Source organism: Branchiostoma floridae, chromosome 3, assembly GCF_000003815.2.
Source record: "Branchiostoma floridae strain S238N-H82 chromosome 3, Bfl_VNyyK, whole genome shotgun sequence".
Lineage (NCBI taxonomy): Eukaryota > Metazoa > Chordata > Leptocardii > Amphioxiformes > Branchiostomatidae > Branchiostoma > Branchiostoma floridae.
In genome coordinates, this window is record NC_049981.1 from 26,269,873 (window position 1) to 26,288,371 (window position 18,499).

The following is an 18,499-nucleotide window of genomic DNA, read 5'->3' on the forward strand; positions in this document are numbered from 1 at the left end:
TTCAGGAATTCACAAAAGCCTTGTAGCCACTTACCACTTTGGTGAAGTACATGTGACAAGCAAGACACATTGCTTAGGATTTGGAGGAAACTCAGACACGGTCTGACGGTAGATGAGTCTCTGTTACCTTACTTTTTTTTCTAAATAAAATTATGGTTTAATTGTGTTCCATATCGATCGGAGTGTAATCACTGAATATTTATTGGCTGAAGACAGTTGGGACTTTAGGGCAATTATATCCACATCTCCTAGCATCACAACGCTTTGCCTATCGCCACTGGACACTTAATGAAGAATCGCGCCAAGGCTCAGAAATTAAGGACAAGGCAAGTAAATCGTACGAATGACATGAGCGCGCTCATTAATTTTCGCCTGATTTTGCAAAAACAAACGAACAATTATTTCCTCGAGATGGTCAACATGACATGACGAGGAAGTATACCGAAATGATAAAATATATCGTGTGGAATCCTTAATTGTACTTAGGCCATGTTGATTTGATTATATTGATGACATCCTCTTGGAATCCAAAACTAATGCGAGCGTGTGAAAAAGTTTGACATAAAAGTTGCCTTCATTATGAAATCTAAGTGGTCAGGAAGGTTGAACAAATGACTGAACACACAGAATACAGTATACCAATCAATAAATTCTTCATTCTTGTTCTTTCACATTTTCTTTGACCTTGCAACGTTTTAATGACAGTAGTATACGATATTTATTTTTGCAATCCATGGCATATATTTTCATATTTTGAAGCTGCTTATTACCTGCTTGAAAAAAAAGCAGGTCTTGATTCTGGTAGGATTTTTGTGATTCCGGACCAATATCTTTAGAACCTCTGGATGGATTGCGATCACATTTGCTATGGGGATAGATATTGTGAGCCATTGTGCTATAGCGTGCATTAGAAGTTTGCTGCAGTTTTGTGGTTCGTTTAAAAAGATTATTTACACTTTTTTAAATATTTACACCCCTTTTTGTCAGGAGTAGAGTGGTCCTAGTCAGTTTGTTTAGATGGCCAATTAGCTGGAGGCTGCCCACCCGCACCAGCTGGGTGCAATTAGTGTTTAGTTTCAGTGTTCTGTAGTCACTATGGTTTCTTCTACACCTTCTAGCATCTCCTTCAAAAGTGTTACATTCATCAGGTTGTATGCAATGTACATCTACAAAAGTGAATGTTACCTGATCTTACCTTGTTACCTCCATATGAAAAATGGAGGTACTGTTTTTGGTTTTTGATGTTTTGGGGGTATATATATCAGTTTGTTGCAGTTTTGTGGTTGTTTTAAAAATATATTAGAGTAACTGTGACCATCCCTGTGACCTCTGTATGGAATAAACCATTATATACACATAGGCATATGTGTCAGGTGCAGGTGTAACAATGGGAAATAAAAATGAAATGGCTAGTCACTAAAAGGTGTAGTTTTGGATCTCGCCGTTTACCATAAGTAGATATATAAGAACAATGATGGAATAATTTTGACAAACGTCAAACCATATCAATCCTACGCACCATCACAAAACAAAATATTTCATGCAGGTTTGAGTTTTCAGACTCTTGTTACAATTTAGAATATGGTTGAAACCTTTTATTTTATTTTGGAAACGGCCAAAAATTGATGCGCACGTGGGTGTCACCCATATGATCAAATAAACATGGCCTTATTGAAGTGACACCAGTGAGGAACATGCATATGTGTAGCCAATACCGTAGAACTACTTTATTGAAGTGAACCAAGCTCGAGAGTGGTGGACAGCTTATGGGTATGGCAAGTCCAGTAGTTCGGATAGTAAAGGTGACACCAATGTGGTATAACCATGCCTGTAGTTGTCAACTTTTTGTTGTAAATGTTGAGTCGACAGAAGATGGCATCCATAAAATTTACTTGCTGTGGCTTAAAGTTATTGGTCAGGTGCGGATCACGTGACCTATGCATGGCTATTATGGAACTGTTTTCCAGAGAGCTAACACAGGCTGCAGGCCGCTGACAGTGACGGACTGGTGGAGCAGTAGCATCTCCTCTGGGCTTGCCAGGAAGTAGCAAAGCAACAGTCGGGCATTCTACAAGTAGTAAGTATAGAAGTCCAATTTACCTTTTGGGTGTGTAATTTCTATGGTGACATATTATCACAGCATATATTTTTCATGATTGATAGTAGATTTGTTCTACACACGTCTTAATATCCATCTCGATTTACAAGGATTATTCATCAGTAGTTTTTTCCCTTTTGCTGGACGTTGGTTTCTTATTCACTGCGTTGTGTATTCTTTGACGTCTACCGACAGAGAAAACTGATGGCATTACCATAGAGGAACACGTTCGCAGATCGCGTGACAGTATTTCCAATTTCCGGGGATTACATGGGCTAACGCAATCGTCCTCTGTGCAATGATTACATCCGCTGTGGAGCTTCTCTTTTTATAACAGAAAATACAAAACGACTTTTTTTATGCTCTTGTGGGGATATGCTCTTATATCAGACTTTATCTTTGAAAAACGATTTGGATCCAAATCCCAACCTGTTTATTGGAACTAGGGGCAATGGAACATAGGCGCTCAGTGGTATGAAATGTTGGTCAAATGGCCTAGATCGTCTATCATCCAGGAGAGGCAAACCTGGTGCTCGCATGATTTGATAGGCCCCAAGTTTGAAAGACTGGTCCTACTGTGATGGCGGATCTTTAAACGTTAGGAGCTATGGCGTATGTTTGCAGTTGTTAAATATGAGATATATGTCCACATACTGTTCTGTTCATAGCGAGTAGCGAGGATTCCCGTTTTATGATGCCCTCAAAAAATATAAACATAATAGTTCAAAAATTAAATCTTTGCAGACTACTCAGGTATACGCTTAACAGCATGTCTACGCTTAACAGCATGTCTACAAAACAACAATAAATCAGTCGCTGTTTTTTTTATAGCGATCGCAAACGGAAGTCACATATGCAGTGAATGGAATCAATCATGGATTTGAACTGACATATTAGATCTGCGATGCAAGATCAGATCTGCGATGCAAGAGAAGCTGCTGTAAAATTATTCCTCACACTATTTCATGCAAACTATAGCAACCCGTATTATGTCTTACTTCTCAAAGCACACAATTTGGCTCTCTGTTCTATTCTGGAGCGTTCAAAAAAATTGTTGGACCAAAATCGCGTCATTTCATACCCCAGTTTGGCAGTATTGAGTCAAGGAGGTTGTAATGTATAGAGCAAGGGGGTTAATATCTGAGCTATATAACTTATCTCCAAGCAGAACTTGCGGTAGCATAAGATAGTATTAGTGAGGAGTTTCATTAGCCTCCGCCTTCCTTCCCAAGCTAATGATGCTATCTTATGCCACGGCAAACTCCCTTCGTCGGCAAACCAAGCTCCTTGGGCAAAACCCCTTTCCCGGCGCATGAAAACGTAGCTAAAAGTTGAAAATCGCGAACCAACGCCCCCCCCCCCCATCCCCAATAAAAACCAGCCCTGTTCGAAGACTGCAACAGAGGCAAAGTCGGACTTGTTTTGAGCGAATTTTGCTGAGTTTTTGCCGAATAGTACAGTCTCTTGACATCAGGGATTCAAAGCCGCGCTGCGGGGCCAAAATGCCCGGCCCAGTTGGTGGCGCTTGAACCCTACTTTTACATTTTGTACGGCTTTCTGGATGTGCATCTTGTAGAATCCATCTCCAACGTAAATAGAGAGACTGATTCTCTAAGACTGCCTAAAACTTTTCTCGTTCCATGAGCATAATAACAATCTTGCTACAAAACAACTGTTTATGCCAACAGACTAGTCTACGCATAACAATAAACCTTGGTTCTTTTGTCATGGCACAAGTGCAAATTACAGCTAATTCCTTCCCATGGAGGTGCTAATTACGACCTGTCACGTTGAGTGATGGGCAGATTTACTAAAACATGGCTTACAGGGTAAAAATTGATGGTACAAACTTCAAACCTTTGTAGAAAACGGTAGCAATGACTAAGAATGATTGAAAAGGAAATTAAATCGTTGGAAATGTCCTGTTCTACACTCAGGTGTAGTTGAATATATTGTATATGGTCTTTGTTTTGAGTTATAAGGTGATTATAGGAAAAGGTACCCTAAAATTATATGCATAAATGTGAAAAAATCAATATTTTTCACAGAGCAGGAACATGTTTCTCAATAAATCTCACTAGCTCTGAAAGGGAACATATGTCAGTATGTACTAAAAAAATTTCATGTAATTTGCGCGTTGGGAATGGTTTTCTAGACTACATTTTGTTGGAAAAATTATACATCATAATAAATTGTAATATCTCAAAATTCAGAGTATGTAACTTCATAAATGACTCATGTTTGCATTCTTATAGTTGTGTTTTTCGTATACACCAGATTTGAGGCATTTTCAAGCTTCTATGACGGAGTTATGACAATTTTCCTACAGGACTTTGAAAGTAGTGCTCATATGCCCTGGGCTATCTTAAGTCAACAGAGAAGTACTAAGATGAGCTGTTCCATGTACGTGTGTACCATTTTCTCCTAAAAAGTGACATCGATTACAATATGAGAAAACATGTGTCTGTAGGGCTTTGATATAGATTAGGGTATAACGTTAAGACCTACAACTTTACTACACCTATTGGTGACTGCAAACAAGCCTTACAGAGGAAAGCTGCCAGTAAATTCGGCTAGTGTAAACTGTCTGGCTTCAGTTTGCCACTAACATACCGTTGACATGGGTGCTAGGGCTGGGCTGTGGAGTATCAAATAGTCTGTCTTCAATACACCATAAACAACAGAGGAATATTTTTTACGTAATTTGCACATGAAAGTTGAATACGTCTGCCTCTTCTAAACGGGATGAATAAAAAGTTAAACAGGCCTGGTAGGGAGACAGCCTTGTGGTGACTATAGCTAAGTCTGGTCTCTTAAATTACAAAGAAGGCACCACGATAATAATTTCTCCATATCTCTGGACACATAACTGACGATAGGAAACTACTCGTAAGTAAGCTGTCAGTGCGCCTTGTAATTCCCACCTACAGTACAAAATATGGCTTATTTTGTATATCATATAAGCCATTAATCCGTTAACTCGTATGATGATAATAACCACTGGTAACAGCAGTTAGTATCTCATAACAAGACGCTCAATAGCTTTCATCAACAATATTGACATTTCTGCAACTGAAACGTCGACAATGGTAAAGAACAATATTTCATATATATATATATATATATATATATATATATATATATATATTTCAATACTTCAAGAAAGCTTTTTAAAAAAGCTGGCTGGTGCGTATTTTGGGGATATTTTGAAACCGGGGGCTGGGCAGAGAATAAAGCATGTGTTTGTCTTTACGAATTATTGTTTTTAACTTAAATGTTTGATGAGTTTTTTTAGGCGTGCCTGACTTATGGTATCGCGACGGGAGGTATGGGGTAATCTAAAAAACCAGTGGGTCTTGGGCCGTCATATTCGGTCAGAGGATGGGCGAATACGTTAGCCAACGAATGTGCTAAAAAGTTTTGCATGTCGTCCCGGAATTTTCTTAAAATGGGCAACTTTTAAACTTTTTTGGCCAATTTTTTAGTGAAAAAGGGACTGTGCGGGCCGGAGCTTGAATCAGTGCGGGCCGGAGCTGGACCGTGCGGGCCGGAGCTGGAGTTTAACGGGGGTGAAGAACGGCTTGATCCATGCATCCATGCAAAATACATCCATTGAAAATGCATCCATTGAAAGACCCGTTTCTCCCGTCTCAAAGCTGGTGCTACGCACCAGCAAAAATCTGCTTCAAGACTAGGTTTCTTTAGAGTGGAACTGATCACAGTCTCCACAACTGTGGAGCTTTTAAGAGGCTTTTAGCTAGAGCAGTAATGTATTTTTTCCTTAATTGCTCTTCGCCGAAGATTCCCCAACGTCGTTGACACCAGACTTACACGGCCAAAGGTTAGAATGCAACTTTGTATTTTATCACATCCCCTGAGATATTCTTGCAATCTCTCTCCTTATCAGCCTTGAACCCTTTAGAACCCCCGCACTGATGTCCGCAATGTTGGCAATGTCTCTTGGACAAGTAGTGTTAATAGGCGCAGTGAACCCTAGTGCGCTAGTGCAAAATAGGAAAGTGCACTTCGGTAGACTCATTACTGTCATTTTAATTCATATGAAGACAAAAGCAGCTCATAATGTAGACCTAGCCGGTAATGGCATTTGAAGTCTTAAGTCCTAAGTCTGTGTTCTGAGTGCCTTTTGAAACACGAATTGCCTTGAACCGACACTCTCCAGGCACCCCTACCCCAGGGACGAAAGGAATATAAGGGCTTCGGTGAAACGATTGAGGTCGGCACTTCAATGTTTTGAAAGTCGCGAGTGGGGGTTCTTGATGTAGAATGTGGTATAAGTGGATATTCATGGCAAACTTCTATCGTGGGGGTATCTCACGTTTTTAGATATCCGTATGGAATGGTAGAATAAATTTTTTAGACCCATTCTTTTAGCTGCTACCTTTGCCGACTCAGCAAAGTGTTGGGGAATACATACATACATGGAGTTAGAGAGCTGTAGTCCTTGATACCTTATCAGATCCAGCCATACCTTACTGCTCGCACTGCTTCAAGGCGCATGATTGTTTATCTACCCTCCTCGTAATTGGATCCAGAAATTGTATCTACAGCAAAGAGACGTGGTCTTATCAAACCCACGCCATACTTGATTGACTAAATAGGTTACTGGGTTCAGTATCAATATGCTCTCATGTAAGCTAATCTCAAAATGTCGTTTAGAATAAACATGATATTAGGCCTACAGACAACCTGTTGTCTACGGGCTACCACGCCATTGTGTACATTTCAGAAACATAAACGTGCTATATTGGGCCGTAAAATGCCGGCAATAACATGTTAATAATTGACCATGCTAACCGAATGTGCATAGAAGCTCGTGGATCCAAACACTTTCATTTTGTTTAAACATTGGCTTACCGACTATACAATGCATGACAATGTACAAACAACAGCTTGTTCAGCGACACAAGGAATAGTTTGGTGTCTGTCAACTGTTGCTTGTAATCTTCAGACTTAGATTGAAAGAAAACCCCTTTGGGTGCCTCTTCCTATTGAGGGTTGTATCGACAGGTTAGTTTTCCCATCACGCCTATGGGGATTGCCTGCCCTCAGGGGCTTAGAAAACACAATCATGACGACGACTTCTGATATTTTGCAATCGCATTTCAAAATAAAGATTCGTTTTTAAGCAATTAGCTTCAAACTAAAATAGGAAAATTTCTTAGACACGTATCTACAGGAGCATTATTCAAACTCTAATGTTGGCATGAACTAAAAGAAAATAAATTACAACATAAGCGGCATGAAGTCACAGACCATCAGCTGAAGAAGCACTTTTTGCTGGTGACACATAAATATCTGAAAATCGTTTGATAGCTATAATTCAATTAATTCATGAAAGATATATATATATTTCATGAATTAGTTGAATTATAGCTATCAAACAATTTTCAGATTAGCTCCAAACTCATGCTTATGGTAGGCGGGGAGTAGCACCTCCCCCCTAGCACACGTTCACACCTTCCCGTCAGCACCTTGGGCATTTTAAGAGGGCAACACAGGAGTCGGCTTGGACACACCTTAAACTACAAGAACTCTGGTAGTTTAAGGTGTTTCTTACCTAATTAAGGCTCGAACCAATAAGATTCATATTTCATATATGAAATATGAATCTTACGTGTTTAGATAATTTCCTGAGACCCTAACGTCGCATAACCACCCGACTCCCTTAGACGCACGAAGTACTCGTAGTATAACGACGTAAGGCATGGTCCAGCATGTGTTAACATGGCGTAATCCAGTCTGTCAAACTACAAAGCAATTGTATCTTACCGTGTATGTGGCCGCGTTGTTAACACTGAATAACCACCTTTAACATCTCAGGTTAAATGTCGATGAAACAAGCACAGAGTTGGTTACAGTAATTACTAAGCTGATTTTGCAGCAAACTGTTAGAGTGAAAAATTGACAAAATGGCTTTGTAATAGAGAACATTAAAATCATCGTGCTGATTGCTAATTTATCCGTTTAACACATTCCATATCCATAACGGTACCTTGACTATTCATCAACTATCCAACGGTTAACATTAGGACATCGTTGCTACCCAAAGTGGATACAGACAATGTATGCAAAGATGTTTTGCTAAGAAAAGTTACGTTTTTATCGATATTTCTACGCAAAATAAGGTTGTTTGACTGATAGAGAAAGGCGAACAGTAAACATAAAGATGTAGGAAAGGAGATCTGTTGACTTGACTATAGTACTCGTAAGAGATCTAACTCAGTGCCTGAGTGCCTCTATATGCATTCAGTCATTTCTTTGGTCAATATAATCTGAATAATGGTGCTTGTAAAATGAATCCTGTTGGCCCGGAAAGAACGTATAACGTCTAATTGAGGTTCCTGCATCATTTCCTGAGCTATGTCCTGTGACGAAGTAGAAACGTACATTAGCAGTTTTATATCGTCTGCTTCCACCAAGCACAGTTCGGAACATTTGAGCCCATTGCTCGGACCATTACTTCAGTCCATCTATATCATCTCAAATTACGCACTTCATCCTCGCAGGCTAAGCTGTGCGAACATTAGAGATTTGATAGCATGCTGCACAGTCTGGCACCCGCGGCTTACATTAGCATGGTTAAAGAGGCTCGCTCGTTTAGGCCATGTTGATTTGATTATATTGATGACTTCAGTGATACAAGCGGTGCGAATAAAACAAGTTCGTCTTAAGAAGTTGGCTTCATAATGACGTGGTCAGAAGGTTGGACAAAGGACTGAACACACTCAGTATAGTGTACCAAAAATAGTCTTCGCTTTTTTTCTTTAATAAGTTTTGTCTAATAATCATTTTGCGATCTGTATATTTGCTCATTTTACAGCTGTTTTCTCCGATTTACAGCATGACCACGTTGATTGATTATATGGATGACATCCTTTGGAAACCTAAAAAAAGTTTGGCCAAAAAGCGTTGCCTTTATTATGAGATCTAAGTGGTTCTTCATTTTGTTTATATGACCTTGCAAGTCAATGACATTAGTAGACGTTTTCCGATACTTGCTTGCATTTTACGGCATGCTTTTGCTTATTTTGAAGTTGCTTTGTACGATTCATTTCTGGAAACAGCCAAAAATTGATACGCGCGCGGATGTCATCTATTAATCAAATCAACATGGCCTATAGTTAAACCCCTTTTTTGGGAAATGAACGAAAATTGGTGAGCGCGCGAATGTAATCCAAATTATCAGATCAACCTAGCCTTTCTATTCGCATATCATATTGCCTTCAGTCACCGAAACTACCACAAGTTACTACTTCTTATTTCCGATTGCGAAACTGATACATTTTTGTAACGACTCGTGAATTCGGATGGGACACAATTGTCTAAAGAAACAAGTCAAGTTAGTATTCGATATCGTACTTGAGGAGTTCTATCCTATAAAATGAATGTGCAAAAGCTTAATGTAGTTTGTTCAATTGGATTACTGTATACAAATCTTAAAATGTCTCTGGTTCAATTGAGACTTTTCCACTGGGAATGTGTCATTACTTATTGTCCCATGTATTATTCAATCTCACCACGACAGTTATCAATCATAAGTCTATTTCAATATCCGCCGTAGTTTATGCAGTAACAGGAATCGTTCAACATGTTGTCAAGGGAAAACCGTAAGTCAGAACATCCCCACGGAACCTCTTATCCCCCACATGTGCCATTACGAGTAGACATATATGAGTGTAATATCAAGAATGACGTCTTAGTTTATGCATTGCATTCAATCCATATGCTGTATCAGATACAGACTCTAGGTTATAGGAACGTAATTAGAGTTATCAATAATTCACTGAACAGTTGTGAGATAAGGCAATCACCAAAACGGTGTCAATTAACAGATTCTAAAAGAAACATATGCAAAATAAAGCGCCATGCAGTTCTCTCATGACATTACAGAAACTGAGAATGCGTATTCAAATAGATTTTTAATTTCATTGATTGCCACGCCTGTGAGGTTATTTCGCTTGGAAACAAAATTATTCAAAATAACAGTGGCTTGGGCATTCTTGGAATTATTGGTCTTTCTTGGAATTTCACACACTATTCTATTGCATTTTCCGGTCCATAATGTCTTCTGAATGAAAGAATGTCAGCTTTTCCAACGAAGCGCACATCCTGCAGAGATCTGCATTACTCTGTTCTCATGGAAACATCAAGCACCACCCATTCCCACAAACCCAGTGGATTGTAACGACAAATGAAGTAGAGCTCTATGATCGAAAACAAATGGGGCCTCCGATCATCGATACAGTCGTATATCTTGCAAACTAGGATCAATGTACATTGACGTTTGAAATTGGCTTGCTGGCATTTTGGTAACCCAGAACTGCCACTAGAAGGTAAGAGTGCAGCATTCATCTCTCAATTGGATTTTCATTACCAACAGAAACCATACACAGCACACCTTGCAATGTTGAAATTGTTCCAAATAGCTGGTAAATACAAGAACTTACATTCTAGATAGTTTCAGCCGCAAGATCTTTGAAAGCATTGCCGTGATGAGGAACTTTACCCTGATTTTGATCCTTTAAGTGACACCGTAATACCCTTGTAAATTATCATGGGCTTTCAGGGGATTACCTCATCGGACGCACACTGCAGACCAGCGAGGCACCCAAGGTAAGAAACATGGGGGCCATTTGTTTCACTTCTCTAGAGCACATTCTTTGTAAATCAAGGTCCCAACGAGACGAAACGGTACCGTGAATATTCATCGTTCTCCATAGTAAGGGTGACCTCTGCTTTCAAGGTTTCAGCACTGCATTGATCCCTGAGAAGGTGACCACAGATAAATACAGTGGGTTAATTAACGTGCTGGTGGGCTGACAAGTGATTCATTAGAACCGTTTCAGTTGAGATTGCGTGTAATTTGGGGTGGGGAATGGGACAAATTACCGTCGTCCTCGAAAAACCATGCAAATAACACGCAAAGTGTAATTACTCCTCATTCAATCTGATGCATTTCTTGTTGATTTTTCTTTAGAACAATCTCGCTGGTACCTTTCAACAGCCATTTTGTCGGAACGGCTTGAAATGTCTAAATTACACGATGTGAACCAAAAGCGCCTGGGATTATATCGATTGGTAAAACGACATAACCAATTAGATTGATGCTCACGAATGAAATGACTGCGTGGAAAGTGCTGTGTAATTGGGTCGGGGCTGATAACTCAGTCATTAATGGGTTAGCACCACTCCCTCGTGTCTAAAATGTGCGGATATTCGTGTTGTCTTCTCCATACCACAACAGGAATAACAAATAGGTAACCTTTGCATTCAAGGCATATGTATGGAATAAAGATATTTCACCCTGACGGTACCACAGGTGCATAGAAGTGCACGGGATTAAATGGTCTTATCGAGATTGCAAGGAGAATATGATTCAGTACATTAGATTTGGACAGATAGTGATTCTGCATTAAATTCTTCCAGCTCGTAATCACGTGAGCCCTTAAATTCCCGGTGACCGATGGTTTTCGAAGGAGGGGCGTGACCACGTAGTGATACGAACAGATACTGACGATGCTTTTTGTGACACGACCCATCGCCCAGCTCACGTCCGCCTCCATCGCGAATAGGAATTTCCGAAAGTGACCCCAGACTTTTGAAGCGATACGAGATGCTTATACGATCAGGTACGTTTCTCCTGTTACATCTCTTTTGGTTACACAATAATTACCCTGATGTATTTTGTTGGTCGGTGCTTTTTTTTAGGTGTGAACGTATGGTTGCCAGGAAATGTGCAGTGGAAATTCACCCGATCTGGAAGAGTTGCATCTGAGGGGAAAGTGACACCTGTACCAGGTTTCTCGTTTAGATGAACAACTGTAGGGCGCAACCACCAGAACAAATAGACGATTTACTGACTTATTCAATAAGTCATTTTGGATAACAGTGAGTTTAAACCCTGTCGACTGTGGGGTATTACCGAAGGGGTTACGCAATTTTTAAAGAAACCTTAACATCCAACGTGTGCCCATTGAATCAACTGAACTGTGCTTCCTTGTGAATTTGTATTAGGTCTTATTGAAACTCTAGACTCGGAACACCGCTACGTTTTGCAGGTTACCAGTTCGTTGATGCCAGATCTTTTCCAATTACGTTCTCCAGTTCTTTCCCTGTCAAGTGCCCGCCTTCCTGTAGCGTTTTTGTCTTTTCTGTGTTTCCAATTTCAATTCATTACACAACCTCTTTATGTCCTTGTCTAGGTCAAAGGTGTCAGAAATGTACACAGTATCTTTTTTCTGTGACTTGTATTGGCAGTGCTAAATAAAATCAAACCACAATTAGTGAGTCAAGCAATGGATAAAAAAAACGTGAAATTGGTGTTAAACTGCATAATACTCTTTGTACAGTGGTCGGTTGGAAGTTCCGTAGATGCATAAAAGGATAATGAGTTTTTTGTTCTTCACATAGTTATGCAGGACTGTAATGTACCCACTTCTAACACATAGACTAGTGTTAGGTACATATATATGATGTTGATGATGGCATGATATCATAGAACTGAATATCGGATGTTGATTTTGAATCGACAAACGACTGTACATGGAAGCTCCCGTTAATGAAGATGCGGTGCTCATTACGGTAACTAGGACGGAACTGATGAGTTTGGGAAAAGACAGTATATTTAGAGAACCATAAAATTCACAACCGAGACATAAAATAGCATGTTCAAGCAAAAAAGATGCATGGTTGATACAGTCATTGACACGTACATCAATCCTGAAACTGTTGACGTGATGAATAAATCATGGTATAATATGTCGGCACGGTGTAGAGTGGTACGACATTACTCCTATTGATTTATGATTAATTATGCAGCATTATCAATACATCCTGTTTCGTATCAAACCGGGTTCAAGACAAGGAAAATACGCAGGTATTATGAAGAGATAGAGGAACATTAATGTGTAGTTCATGAAAATATATGTGACTATACACAGTGACTGTTGAGCTTGTGCATTGCTGAGGAATGTCATCTTCCATGTTGCATGTGCAAACATCAACTAGGTAATTCACTGACAGACTAACTGAGATATACTGGTTATACCCTTTCACCATTAAGGAAGCGATCTCGCCGCGCACTCGTTTTGACCCAGTATTCATAAAAGCGCACAGCAAGCTATAGTACATGGCTATTTGTCATTCCCTTCGATTTATGCCATCAATAAGGCACAAGTCCACTGAAGTGAATTCATGTTTGCATTGCATATCAGGTACCTCCATTTCACTGGACGGCGATCGAGCATGCGACCTTAATTGGATTTGTGTAATGATTGTATGTGATGATTGCAATATTACGCAAAATATTAAAGTATCAATAAAAGAAAAACAAGACACAAAAAGCTTAAACGTTTGTTTTTAAGAGCAATTTGACAAATTTCGGTCGCATCGCCATCACGGCGAGAATGTCGCCCTAGTGGAATAAATGTGTGACACCAACTCTCATTCTTCCACTGGATGTTATACAATACTACTGCCAACTTAAGAAAAGAAATCTAAAGAGAGGTAACCTTACCTATGTAGAATTCTAACGTATCCTACCGTATACACACTCCAGGTATTTAAGTGTTCAAGGCATGCGTGAGAAGGCAGGTCTCCATAACAACGTTTTTATGTGGAGGCGTTATATGGCACCCGGTAGAGTTATGAGAGGTGATGTTAATACACCTTGGTTTTACTGAGGACAGGCTGCATATCATTTCAAGTATTTTCCTTCAAGTTGCTTTTGACAAACATCAAACTTAAACACAAAGGTGCCTGGACACCGATGAAAGGAAGTCCTGACTTGATGAATCCTCCATCATATCCTCATTCGTAAACCAAGAGACTGACCTTGTGTGGCCTCGAATGAATGATCAATATGCCTACTCCAGGCTTACTGGTACGAAGATTCATGTACAAAGTACTTTCAACGGAAGCCGAATTGTAGTAAAACTATCAAAGGCATACTGTACTCCAGAGCAGAGTGTTCCGCGCGCATATTTCCGAATCCCAAGACGTATTTGTATCGCCCACTCGATACTGAACTTAGACAAGGGAGCAGTTACATTATACAGCATTAACCCCCTGAGTACCCTCTAGATACATTACAGCCAGGTGTAGCATATTCTAATGCGAACAACCATTGAACAAACTTCAACTGGGGCACTGTTAAGAAATATTTGTTTGAGCTTGAAATTACTTTTACAGTGGCTTATGGCCTTAGTAACTTGCTTTTGATCAAAAAGGACTTTGATCTTCGCCAATCATTCCATTGAAACCCATACTTAGGATTTGAAAAATGCCTTCATAGAAATGAGGCGCTCTTATGAAATCTAGGTCCGATTTTGACAACAATGTTTGTAGCGTGTGTGTGAATAGTTGTTCATCAATTTTCCTCTTTAGCAACTTAATTTTTTTATCTATTTGACCCAAAAATGGAATTTCAGCAATTTTCTCATAGGAATTATTACCATGATGCATCACACTACATGGGTCTGCATCAAGGGGCAATACTCAGTAACTGGATTGTCAAAAGGTTCATTTATTTGTTCATCTGTGATTTTGATTTATACAAACTTATTCGATTTTGTGTTCATAACGATGTGGAATTTTAGAGAATAAAACTCTCCTCTGAAGTACAAGATGCCTTTAATCTGATGTATCTAACTTTCAAGTCTAACATTCCACTATACATTATTTTCTATCATTCCTTGCACGCTGTGTTGTGCCAGCACAATCCAAGGATGAAGCCGCCGGCTACCAAAGCTGATATGTAATCAGACTACTACTCTGCCGCAACCAAGTCATACTTTGAAAAGTCAGCCATGTGTTATTCTTGTTATCAATGCACACACGCCTGCATTTGGCCGATGATTTTGTATTCACCAGAAGTAACAGCGCACTTACTAAGAGATTACACACTGCGCCGCCACAGGAACCGTAAGGCGGGGATCATGCTACTGGCGGGTGATGATTATTTAATCAACAGCTAATTGCTGCCTGCACAGCGGATCCCGTTCACTGGCGCCTAGCGGAGCAACCTTTCTGATGTAGGTCAGACTAAATCCCAAACCTTCCAGGAAACACTTTCGGTGAACCAATCGTATTGTAGAGACAAAATACCAGGTCAAACAGGGCATTCGTTCATCTCCGACAGGAACATTGGGATTGCCATTGCATTTGTGGCCACTGTTTGTGAAATATTTGTGGAAAAAGAACAGCAAAGTATGATTGTATATATATATATATATATATATATATATATATATATATACGGCACTAATTTCCAATTTGCCCCCAAATAACAAGACCACACCTGGGGATATACCGGAAGATACTCTGTAGTACCGCGGAAACACGTCTGGGGCTCCACCATCGAATTATTTCCCTGTTTTCACATCGAATCTTTTACATAATATGTATGCGAAATACATATCATATATAATTTCGCTATGCTCAGCTAGTGAGAATCATGCACGTTCGGTTTGCTCACTCCTTATTACCCCGAAAATAGTGAAAACCAAGTTAGAGTTTTGCGAAGTATGACACTCAATGTTGACTAGGGAATACTAGAAACTGGTCGTACTAGAAATTTGACTGCATTTATCACCTCTATGAAAAATGGAGGCATAGTTTTTGGTGTGTCTGTGTGTCTATGTGCCTGTCTGTCTGTGTGTCCGGAAAATTGTGGTCAGCATAACTTTAGAACCTCTGGATGGATTGTAATGATATTTGGTATGTGGGTAGGTGTTTGGAAGACAAAGGTCAAAGTCGATTTTGGGCCCCCCCTGGTGTGTGACCTTGGTACTGCAGCAGAACTTCGATTTTTTTGGTACCTTTTAACCTGATCATGCTATGGTCTTGATTTATTGGTGGCAGATAGCTTGTGACGTAAGGAAGAGGGTATATATGTTTGGGCCCCATGGCGGCTTGCTTTGGAACTGCAGAGGCAATTTTGTCAAAATCTTTCAAGGAGCACAACGGAACAGAGGAACGATGGATTTCTGATATTTATGGAATGTAGTTATGTTTGGCAAAGATGTACATAATGAAGTGCAAATTATGCAAATGCGGACTTAATTTGCATACTTAATGAGGAAAATTTCCAGTATTTTCTATTTTAGGACTCAAATACATGTAACATATGTAATCTGTTGCAGGTGGAAGATTAGCAGATGTCAATTATGCAAATAAGTCCCTAATTTGCATAATGCATGTGAATGTGTCCTTATCCATCTAAGTACTTGTAGTAAATGATTGGATTGTCAACATTATGACCTGTGTGTTATTCAAAGGTGTATATAGCCAAGCATAAATTATGCAGATGTGCAAGTCATTTGCATAATCAGAATATTTCATGGAGGTTTAAGGTCTCCGAATTCTTGTTTCTAAAAAGACACTTAAACATCGTTAAAAAAAACTGCCTATTATCCCGGTCTATTGATTATACATGTATTCAAATAACTAAATTTAGGTACGAATATCAGGAATAGCTTCCAGGGTTATATCATGAATTGAGAGTGCTGTTTGCTATAAAACCAGAACGCGGATCGGAAGACGAATGAAACATGTTTTTCTTGTGACAGATAGCCAGTAGGTAACTATCGACCGCCCATGAATATACCTGCCCTTCAAGAAGAAACATCCCTGCATTTCCAAAATACCTTATATGATTCCTGTAGTGCAATTCTATCTGTCACTGATGATATCTGAGGTAGTTCTAGGTGTCAGTTAGCTTGGATACCATCCGGGTAGTAGTGGGCTCCTATGTTCGCTTCTGCTACCTGTCAGACAGGAACGGTAGATAGTGTATGGTAGATGTCAGAGCGAGAAGCGACTGTATATAGCGTATAATTAACATACTTTCCGGATGGTACCTATGCTAGGTGTTAGTTGGAATTCACCATAAAACTTAAAGTGTCACAACCATCACTGTTTGACTCTGTATAGACTGGCAATTACCACCTGGTACTCTCACAATAAATGACATATTCAACATCTTATATATATTAGAGATCCCGGAATGCACGTATCCTCGGCAGTAGCTATTGTTGGCAGTGAACCTTTCTTTTTTTTATCTGCTGCACACTAATTGTCAATATAAATACGCCAGAGGGCATCACTCTTTCATCAATCTAAATTCAAATATGAGATAGTTGAGAAAATTTGTATCAAGTTTGGAATGTCGGTACGCTAGAAAATCCCGTGGCCCCCACACAAATCTGGTATCAAATATTGGAAATTGACAGTAGCACTACAAGTATCTCAGAATTACTACATCCCATATTGAAAGATTCATAAGGGGTCGTATTTTTCATACAACAACAAAAAGGAGGTATACAGTTTCTCATGTAATTGCCAGCAGATAGCTATCGACCGGATCAACTTTATCTTAAAGACGGAAGATCTGTGCATTATAAGGACACACTTTATGGTGCTTCTGGCGCCGTACGGTGTCACAGCTAGCTATGACACGCCACGCAGTAAGACAAACACGTCACACGGATCTGTAACAGAATGGTGTGAGTAAACCATTCCAGCAGTTTAGGCCACACTGTCGTCATACTTTGTCTGGCCCTTGCCTCTTCCCTCATGACCTCAGTGAAAAGCGGCTTGCAGGCCGATTTGACCTTCATGAATAAACAAATGGTCAAACAAATAACTTATTGGCTGACATCCGCACGTGCATTACTTTTCACTTGTTCTAAAAAACCACCTTATCCGGGGTTCCACGCAAGTCCGTCGGAACTTGCTGATTCATCATATTACCAGTCCAGCATGTACTGGCTTGTACTTCCTGAAACTCGTTATGTGCTGCCGCAAGGAAACGTTTCACGATTCTGCGAATCTAAAAGTATGAGTTTAGAAAATTGGGAAAGTCACCATATATTTTGGGTGAAATTATTGAAAAACTATCAACGCTGTCGATCAACCGACACTGCAGTGCGCGGCCATATAGTGCTTAAAACCACGAATTAGAAAGTGCCAAAGTATTCAGAAGGAATACTTGCCTAATCTGCAGGTATCACACCCCATTACATTCCGTAATGCATTTAAGCGCCGAATACGTGAGAAGTGATCCCATTTTTAATGTAACTAGAGCGTGCGTATTTCCCACAGACGTTACCGATAAATCTCGTAAACCTTCAGTGAGTCGAAACGTACGTGGTTGTATAGGGTGTTCATCAACGTGCTAGCTAGAGGGTAAAATTCGTTTGAAATTGTGAATGTCAGAAGGATAATGTTAAGCCTAAATCATGAAATAGGAGATAAACCCCTGGATACTGATTATCATTTTTGGATTCAACAGATTTTCAGCTTACGCTATAAATGTCAAAGGATTACGCTTATCTCAGAGTAATTTTACCACATATCGAACTTACCATCAGTGTTTGTCAC

At 39.7% G+C, this 18,499-nt stretch overlaps 1 protein-coding gene across 2 annotated transcripts in view; it reads left to right on the top strand.

Moving 5' to 3' along the window:
* The first annotated feature begins 1,940 nt into the window (after window positions 1-1,940).
* Window positions 1,941-18,499, top strand: part of LOC118411313 (neuropeptide FF receptor 2-like) — a 20,513-nt gene continuing 3,954 nt past the window's right edge. The window contains exon 1 of one of the 2 annotated variants that reach the window (XM_035813514.1): window positions 1,941-2,077. The gene's annotated coding sequence lies outside the window, so the exon portion shown is untranslated. Of the gene's footprint in view, window positions 2,078-11,267; window positions 11,749-18,499 lie in introns of those variants that run through there. The other variant, XM_035813513.1, reaches the window with a different exon arrangement.